The following is a 10,621-nucleotide window of genomic DNA, read 5'->3' as shown; positions in this document are numbered from 1 at the left end:
GTACCCTCATACACTATTATTGGTGGGAATGTAAAATGGTACAGATGCTATCAAAGACAATGGGACATTCTTCAAAAGATGAAAAATAGAATCACCATATGACCCAGCTATTTGACTTATGGGTATATATCCAAAAGTATTGAAACCTGGGTCTCTAAGACACACTTGCACACACACCCATGTTCACACAGCATTATTCATAATAGCTGAAGGTGGAAGCAACCCAAGTGTCCACTGATGGATGATTAGATAAACAAAATGTGGTATATTCATAAAATGGAATATTTTTCAGCCTAAAAGAGGGTGAAAATTCTGGCACATATTATGACATAGATGACCTTGAGAACATTATGCTAAGTGAAATAAATCAGTCACAAAAACACAAATACTGTATGGTCCTATATATACGAGGTCTCTGAAATAGTCTGATTTATAGAGATGGGAAGTAAAATGGTGGTTGGGGCTGGAAGAGGGAGGAAAGGGGAGTTTTTTAATGGGTATGGAGTTTAAATCATAAAGATAAAAAGTTTTGGAGATTTCTTGTACAACAACATGAATGCAGTTAATACTACTGAACCATACACTTAAAAATAACTACTATGGTAAATTTTATGTTATGTATATTTTACCACAACTAAAAATTTAAAAAATAGATTGCCCTAATATATAATTTCAAAGGTACAGTTGAGTGACTTGCATTTATAAGATTATTCTCAGAGTACTTATTTAAAGTTAGTCAACTTTCAGAATAAAAAAGTTAATAAAATTCATACATTTTGCTAGATTTAAAAAAATCCTTAGGATAATGACATGTCTAATGTATGGTAAAGCATAACTTTAGATTTAGAATATTACACTGATTTGTTAAAGACTTCTATAATTTCACATAAATGAAAAAAGCTTATAGTAAAAAAATAAAAATTTTAAATTTATTTACATATCAGTAAAGTTTTATTATATATATGTTCATATATATTTACATACACACTTTTTGCAATTTGTATGTATAAGTATATATGTATATTATAATTTATAGTATAATGATTTCTTTGAAGAATACATAATTTTACATTCACATGCATAATCCAAGGTTAAATAGATTTAAGGAACTACTTCTGATTACAGTTGATATGTGTTAACAAGGGATTTAACAGAAATCCCATTATTGCAATTGCTCTGCATAATGGTATTTTCTTTGCATTATTTAAATTGACTTGCGGGTTTGATGTATTCTTTCTTCCATTAAGTTTTCTAGTAAAGTGAAATAAGCAAACAAATAATCACTAAAATAGGGCACACTTGAATACATAAAAAAAGTGCCTATATATTTGCAAAGCAATCACTTTTATTTTTTTTTTGTAAACTATGATAGGCTTATTTATTCATGGACATAGAATCTCTTAATGGCAATTACATCAATATGGAAGATACTTGTTATAATTTATTTTTATAACTTCTTAATACTTAAGCAAAATTATAAGTTATTCTCAGAAAGATCAAATATTAATTCAGATGAAAGTAAAGACATAGTATAATTCCAATTATAGCAGTAAACTTTTTATTGTATTCACATTGAGTTCAAGCCAATTTCTTTCGAACAGATATAATTTAGTTTACCTTTTAGTTTAGTTTACTAAACTGCAATAAATTTATTTTATAGAAATTAACTTTGTAAATGTCAGTTGCTCAATTATAATTTTATGTATAAATTGCATTTCCCTGCTTTTGTCTTTTCTAAAATGTTTCTTTTCTTTCTTTTTTTTTTTTTTTGAGATACAGAGAGTGCGAGTGGGGGCAGATAGGGGAAGAGAGAGAGAGAGACTCTTAAGCAGCCTCTATGCCCAGCTTGGAATCCAAAGCAGGGCTTGATCTTATGACTTGGAGATCATGACTTGAGCTCAAGTCAAGAGTTGGACACTTAACCGACTGAGCCACCCAGGCACCCCTTCTAAAATTTTTCTTGTCTTTTCTAAACTTTCAGTCTAGAAAATCATTTTATTTTTTTAATCATTGAAGTCACACTTAAGAGAAGCCTAATGATGTGGATTAACAGTGATTGTGCTGTCAGTTAAAATATATTGAGTGTTCAGTATGTGCCCTCTTTATTTTTTTTTTTATTTTTTTTTTAAAGATTTTATTTATTTATTTGAGACAGAGAGAATGAGATACAGAGAGCATGAGAGGGAGGAGGGTCAGAAGGAGAAGCAGACTCCCTGCCGAGCAGGGAGCCTGATGCGGGACTCGATCCAGGGACTCCAGGATCATGACCTGAGCCGAAGACAGTTGCTTAACCAACTGAGCCACCCAGGCGCCCAGTATGTGCCCTCTTTAATACCCATCACCAGGCTAACCCATCCCTCCACCCCCCTCCCCTCTAAACCCTCAGTTTGTTTCTCAGAGTCCATAGTGTCTCCTGGGTCGTCTCAACCTCCAATCTACCCCGCTTCATTTTTCCCTTCCTACTATCTTCTTTTTTTTAAACACATAATGTATTATTTGTTTCAGAAGTACAGGTCTGTGATTCAACAACAAAAAAATAAAATATGTTGAGTGTTTATATATGTCAGGCCTGATTAAAGATATATTATTTTACAAAATAAGAAACTAAGATAAGAGACAATAGTTACTTATAACTTTCTTAAAAGACCCAGCTAGTAATTAACATTGCTGGTTTCAAACCCAGGTCTGTTTGACTTCAAAGTGGAAACATTAGCCAATTTGGTATATTTAGATAGGAATTGTGAACCATTGGAAACTGAGACAGGGCCACATGACCAACCCCAGCAAGATGTGGTAAATTTTAGATCAAGGCCTTTTTAAATTTGAAATATACTCAAGATCCTACGCATCTTGAGTTACCTTGGGTTATCTTCCCAACTGCCAAGTTTATCATTTGTCTTCAATGAATCCTGGCTCCTGACTACATCTCCACATCCACAAACTGTCTTTCCTGGAAACAATACTAATCATAAGAATATGTGATTGCATATAGTAGACCTGAGGTAGCTTATCAGCAAATATACTTGAGGATAGAATAACAAAAGGGGTTGAGGAGAACAAGGAGAAAATAGTAAAGAAGGGGGAAAAAAAGGTAACAAAAATTAAAGAGTGTAATTTTTCTATTTTCTCCAATAAATCAATTAAGTCACTTTGTATAAAACAAACAAATTCTATTTTGGTAAGAAATCTTGCAATCTATTTACATTTTCTTGTGATTTTGGTTAGTTAATAAATAATACTCTCCCCCCCCAGCACCAAATTTAGAAATCAATGGAAAAATAGATACAAGGACCTTAGAGATGCAAAGAAGAGCAACATCTTTATTAGTAGGGCTGACTTTGGAACTTAGGCAAGAATCATGTCCTTGCTGGGCTTCCTCACACTGCATTTAAGCATACTTTCATCCCTAGTCACTGAAGTGAACAGAGAATTCTGGGCTTTAGGGACAGATTGCCTATAGCACAGATACCAACAGAGCAGAGATACACCCTGCAGATATACAAAGGAGGGAGGGACAGAAAAGGAGAGAATGGGTTGAGCCAAGCACACTCAGTTTCTTCTCTAAATGGACCAGCCATTAAGATATAGGGATATATCAGGCAAATAAGGAGACAAATCAGTGTTAATATTCAATTGACAACTTCTCATGGATTCTTTAGTGAGGCTCAATAATGGAATTTCCCTTTCAACACATTCTATTTTAACATTAACCTATTAGAATCATATCATCTTAATATATTTAATAAGTTGGAAATATATGATTTGTCATTTTCATAAGACATTTCTCAGCTCTTTTTAATGAACTGAGTCACTTAGAGCCAAGTCAATATTATTGTGGGTTATTTTTCATCAAGGAGCTTGAATATCATAATTCATAATTTTAGTAAATAACTATTTTTTATTGAAGAGAAAATAATCTTCAACCACCTGAAACTAATATAACACTGTATGCTACCTAACTGGAATTAAAATAAAAACTTAAAAAATGGGCACTGGGTGTTATACACAACTAATGAATCATTGAACATTATATCAAAATCTAAAGATGTACTATATGTTGGTTAATTGAATTAAAAAATATAAATAAAGTAAAATAAAATACAAAAAATATGGACTTCGATAGTCAAAATTATATGCTCAAGATTTTAAGTCAACATTGGAACTATTTAAATTTTTTTTTCTTTTAATAAACATAATCCATGTCCTCTTCATTAGGTAGAAGCAGTCTGAAAATCAATGATATTATGCAAAGATATTGAATAACTGTAGACAACCCCACCTTTTTGGTAATATGTATATAAAAAGTGCTAACCTATTTTCATGTAACAAGATGTAATGGTCACTCAGCAACTGTATTTTCAGAGCACCTGTGTGAACAGTAGCCTATTCTTCCAGGTACTTCATTAACGACATTTTGTACTAACTGCTTTTAGAGACTACAAACCTCTGACTTTAGTTATTCTTGGCTTCCCAGAGCTGAATATGAGTGTCTAGGTCTGCACAAAAAAAACCATGAACCAGATTTGGTCTGCAGGCCATAGATTGCTCGAAGGGAAGAAATAGCTAGCATTTATAGTCTTTGCATTTTTTTAAAAAGAAAAGAGTGGAATTTAATCTTTATTTACAGGACACTGCAAGAGAGGAGATTCTACATAGAAATAAGAAACCCACTGAGAGGAGAAGCTTCATACAGGTTGTACAGTTTGGAACTGGTCAAGTAGAGTTTCATTGTAAAAAGTGCTACAATAACAAAACACATTTAAAAAGAGTTCTTAGTAGAGAAACAGTAAGACAAACTTCTACCAGAGTACACAACAAACAACTTTCTGCCTCAGCTGTACCATCTAAAAGTTAAAGGTCCTGGGAGTGCCATCCTGAACGTGGAACGTATAGCCTTCAGAGGTAGTTTCTGGCACAACATTCTGATCTTCCTTTTCCTCTACAGAGAAATACTTCTCAATCAACTTTAATGAAAGTTTGTACACAGAACTCATTTTCATGGCTTTGTAGAGCTTCAGTTTTGTCCAAACCTCCACATTCTTCAATCATTATACTGTTTCTCAGTTTCACCTAGTTTCTCAGCAGTCTGAAAGATGTTTGAAATGGCATCCAGAATAACCAGAATAATTTTGGCATCTTTTGCAGTTAAGAGGTTCATCAATGGTTCTATTATGCCACAATGAACGAGGTATACAATCTGTTCAACTGTCCCACCACTTGTATAGTTGAGCACAGCCCAGACAGCTTCCTTTTGTGTTTTAAAGTCTGCCTTAGAGAGAACACCAACGAGGAATGGGACTAACCCATGATTCACAACTTGCTGTATCTGGTCCTGGCAACCAGCTGTGATGTTTGACATTGTCCATGTAGCTTCCTTCTGAATATTAGTTTTGGGGTTCGTTAGGAGGCTGGGAAAAACAGCAAGTGCTCCTGCATCTATCACAACCTGAGTCTGTTCATCTGTCCCAGTGAAAATATTTCCTATGGCTCTTAGTGCAGGAGTCACAATGGGCAATTCAGTAGCTCCTAGAAGCTTCACAAGCTGGGGCACAACTCTTATTTTCACAACCATTTCAATCCATTCATTTGGACCATCAGTAAGGTAGGAAATGGCCCAGCAGGTATTTGCCAATACTTCTGGATCATTATGACGCAGGAGATGAACTAAGGTAGGAAGAATCTGCTCAACAGCATCTAATGGGGGTGCAGGATTCTTATTGCAACAAAGGTTTGAAAGTGTCCAAGTAAGGTTACATAAGTAACCACATGCTACAAATGACATATCAGGAACTGCAAGGAGAGCCAATATTGGGTCAACTGCATCATACTTGATAACCAAGTCTAGAAAAATTGAACCATCACCTGCAATGTTTCCTAGAGCCCATACAGCTTGTTCACTGATGTAGGCATGGGAAAATGCCAACAGAGAAATGAATGCTGGGATAGCACCTCCATCTATCACAGCTTTGGTCTGTTCTGACGTCCCAGAAGCAATGTTAGTGAGAGCCCAAGGAGATTCAAACTGAACGGGACTACAATCAGTTCTGCCCAAGAAGGACACAAATTTTGGAATCAAACCAGCCCGGATTATATTGTCTACGGGGGCTGTTTTTCCCTAGAAAGCAGTTTCCTAGCAGCTTGAGTAGCCTGGAGCTGGCTTTCCAAATTCTTGCTATTTATGCCTTTGACAATGTCATCAACAGACCAATTTACAGTGCCCTGGTTGTTGCGGTTTTCCTGTAATGAAGAGGTAACATCATCAGGAAACAAGCTTACGTTTCTCCTTTTCAGCATCTGGTCATCCTTCTTAGCTTTCCTCAGCTCCACATGAACTTCTATTCGATGCCGCCTCATTTCTGTACTGTCTTTCCCCTTGTTCTTGAATCTGTTAAAGCGGACGTCTTGTGAATTAGCATTTTCGTTGGTGGACATGGTTATGAGACAAAGGGAGAAAGCTACATGGCCAGCTCAGGCTTCCACAAGAGGCGGTCCGGAGCATGCAGGCTGCGGGTCAGCTGCCCTCAAAACATCCAACACAGATCACCCCAAAGACGGCTTTTTAGTCTTTGCATTTTAATGGAATCTAATTTACAGATAGCAATTAAGTGAACTTTTTAAAAAGTATAAATGTCTCAAGCCCCCTGCTGATGTGGTATCAAGAAAGCCTTAAGAAGGGAACCAGGACTTCCGTTCCTGCTGGGTAGTAAAAAGACTCCAGCCTCACAGTTTCAATGGAGATCACATGGGTGGTGTGAACTTTTACTGCAATCTGATGGCATGAGAAATTCTTCCCTGTCCCCACAGGGTGATGTCAGAGAAGGCCTAGTGGAGAGCCAGGACTTTCACCATAACCCAGGTGTAATGAAGTCATACTCCTCCCTCCATGATGCCAGTGGAGGCCACATGACCATAAGCAACCAGAGATGCTCTTAGCAAAGGAGAGCATCAATTAAAACCTATTGGAAACCTTGAATTTCTACCTCTGACCATCATTAAAAAGTTTGACCCATGAGTGTCAACAGAGACCTAGGGGGCAGCCTGGACTTCTACCTCCCCCTGGCAGCAACAAGGCAACACCTACCTTCCCCATCACAGCACTGTCAGACAAAGTCAAATGTAATGGGTTTAAATAAGATCCAGAGTCTCATAACATAGTACCCCAACTGCCCAGGTCCTCATCAAAAACCACTTGTCATACCACAATCCAGCAAAAATCTGTTGAATAAGAAAAGATAATCAACATGTGTTGACACAAAGATGATACTGATAATGAAATTATTAGACTATGACTTCAAATCACCATCAAAAAATGTTTCAATAAGCAATTATGAACTGAAATGAAAATGAAATCATGGAAATTACTCAATTGATCCAAAGAAGGTAGACATAAAGGAAGACATGAACAAAGAACAAAATAGGTAAAGAGAAAAGATGTGTGATGTGTTTCTCCTTGGTTTCCTTTGCAAGTGTAAGTTCCTTTGGAGTATAAGTTAAACTTCACACTGAACTATATCACTCTAAATTATTTAGCCCTAGTCATTTTCCCGATCTCAAAAATCCGCCTTTGCCCCTCATTCTCTCCTCAAGGCACACTGGACTCTTTACTATTCTTCCAACACAGCATGATCATCCCACCTCAGGGCCTTTGCATTGCTATTTGACCTGCACTGAAAACTTGTCTCCCCAGACATTTGCATATCTCTCTTCCTCATTGCACCTTCTCAGAAGCATTTTTTTGTGACCACTCACTCTAAAATGCACCATCCCATGTCCCTGTCTCCTTTCCTTGGTTTACACTTCTTCAAATCACTTGAAGTATCTGATAATATATTTTAATTGTATTTATTTATTTTTAGTGTTCACCTTCCCTCATTAGACTATAAACTTTTTCTACTGCTGAGAAAGTAATGATTTTTAATCTAATTCAATTCTGAAACCAGGAATGGAAGTCCTGGTTCCCTTATTAAGGCTTTCTTGATACCACATCAGCAGGGGGCTTGAGACATTTATACTTTTTAAAAAGTTCACTTAATTGCTATCTGTAAATTAGATTCCATTAAAATGCAAAATAACAAGCACAGTTATTTTTTTTAAAGAAAGCATAAAAGTAAATGTTATTTTCTTTTTTTTTTTTTTTTTATTTATTTATCTGAGAGAGAGAATGGGAGACAGAGAGCATGAGAGGGGGGAGGGTCAGAGGGAGAAGCAGACTCCCTGCCGAGCAGGGAGCCCAATGCGGGACTCGATCCCGGGACTCCAGGATCATGACCTGAGCTGAAGGCAGCCGCCCAACCAACTGAGCCACCCAGGCGCCCCGTAAATGTTATTTTCAAAATTACTTTGGACAGGGGTCCCTGGGTGGCTCAGTCGGTTGTGTCCTACTCTTGGTTTTGGCTCAGGTCATGATCTTGGGGTCATGAGATCCAGCCCTGCATGAGTTCACTATCTACCATGTAGCCTTACTGATGGCATTACATAAAACTATCTGTTAGTTAAGACCAAGAGCTTGAGAGTTTGTATCATGCTCAAGTTCTCATGGCTAGTATGAGGAACCCTTGGAATTAAAATCTATGATTTCCATTTCCTCAGAAGATTCTCTATATATAATTGTTAGAAATATATATATATATATATTTATATAAATATGTATTAATATAGAATATACTAAATATATTAAATATTTACTATATTTCCATATTTAATAATTTTATTAAACATTTTATAAATCTTAATCATATAATATTTTACAGTAATATTAATTTGCTGAACATTTAATAAAGCAAATACTAGCATAAATTGACTAATATATTGAATAATACAGATATTTAATGTGTTAAATATTTTATATATATACTTAATATGTATCTCCAATATTTATTAATTAATATAAGCAAGAAAGCTCATAAAAGGCATAAATGAAGTTGTTGGGTTTTTTTTCATACTAGGGGGAAGAGTAAGTAAATTCCAAGCAGTTATTCATAAGGGCTTAAAACAAGAAAAATATTTTGAACTTGACTTTTATGAATGAGAAGCAATCAATAGCGGCAATATTCATAAAGGATATTTAGAAAAGCATTCTAGAGTGGATAAACTGGCCAATTTATGGGTAGAACACTGTGTCTGTAAGGACAAGAGAATGAGGTTAGGTAATGAGAGGTGTTCATGTTATAAACAACCTGAGTGCCTCACTCAGGAAATTACATTAATGTTGGTTTTCAGAGTGAAACAAGGAGAGTTTGAAAAGAAAAAGTATAGAAGCCCACAGAAGAAAAAAATTGAGGTCAAATAAGATTAATGATCCAAATGAAAAAACAAAACAAAACAAACAAAAATAAGAACAGGAGCATGGGCAGCAGAGGTAGAACAGATTTGGAAATCATTAGGAAGGAGCTAGTGCTAAAGCCTGTGTCATTCAGGGGCTTAGTTTCTTAGAATTGCTGCAAAAAAAAAAAAAAAAAAAAAAGAAAGAAAGAAAAGAAAAGAAAAAAAAAGAATTGTTGCAGCCTGGGCCTCCACATTAAATTTTTATATGTAAAAAGGGAATAATAAAGGTGAACTAGATCAATGTGTTAATTTAAATTACTGAATCCCTAGTGGTATAATGTTCAATGGCTTGCTATAAAAATATTTTTTAAAATGCCTATTCTTAGTACTTGCTGCTATTAGGGTAAGGGGATTATAGAAGACAGGTTAAGTCCATAACAGTGGGCATGTGTGGATTCCAGGAAACCCAATAAATAATTCTTCTACAGACAGATTCAGAATCAATTGTGAGACAGGAAATTGAGCAAGCAGAAATTAAAACAACACCTTTATTAATGAAAGAGCTGTAGACAAACACCTACTTAGCTGATTATAGACAGTGTTGCATTCATGTCCCTCACAGGAAGGGTCTGCCAGGAAAAGCCTAGAACATGAAGGAACAGATCTTTTCTCTTTGTTTGTCTCTCTTCCTCCCTCCCTCTTCCTTTCTTCCTTCCTATTTCCTACTTTTGTTTGTTTGTCTCCTATACATTGAAGTATCCCAAACACAAAGTAAAAAGGGATTGTGTTGTGCATATTGGTGGTTCTAGCATACCAGTCAGATAATTCACCGATACTTCTATGGACAGGAATGCATTACAGAGTAGATAAAGGCCAGAGTGTTCTTCTAATGCAGGATTCATGTATGTGGAGGGAAAGAACCTAACTGAGGAATAGGTGTGTTTTTCTGTCACTGTACCACAAAAAAAAGTTGTAGAAGCAACACAAAGGTGATTGAAGATGGAGATGGTAGCTAACGTTCTGTAGTTTACACTCCCCATTTCCATGCTGACATATAAACAGACTGATTGAAAATAAGAATGTTAATACTGGTATAAGCAGAGAGGTGCCATTATAGGTGTGAAAGAAGAAGTGGGTTCAGGTAGGAAGGATGTAGGTAATTGCCACCCACCACCCCTTTACATATTCCAACCATAGCAATACAGAGACCAGAAGTCCCTATATCAACTTATTATTATTGGGGAGATAGTAGGCAAATGACCACAGAAGTATATTTTAAGTTATTGAATGATTGGGAAAGCGTACTATGAAAAAAATGTTTCGGGGGAAAACACTAAAAATTATATTACAACTAAGA

The 10,621-nt window shown here is 35.8% G+C and overlaps 1 pseudogene; it reads right to left on the bottom strand.

Annotated features, from left to right (window-relative positions):
- Positions 1-4,844: 4,844 nt before the first annotated feature.
- Positions 4,845-6,432, bottom strand: LOC110579034 (annotated as a pseudogene).
- Positions 6,433-10,621: the final 4,189 nt, after the last annotated feature.

Source organism: Neomonachus schauinslandi, chromosome 4 (genome assembly GCF_002201575.2).
Source record: "Neomonachus schauinslandi chromosome 4, ASM220157v2, whole genome shotgun sequence".
Lineage (NCBI taxonomy): Eukaryota > Metazoa > Chordata > Mammalia > Carnivora > Phocidae > Neomonachus > Neomonachus schauinslandi.
Note: the sequence above shows the minus strand (reverse complement) of the source record. Positions and strands in the feature narration are given on the sequence as shown.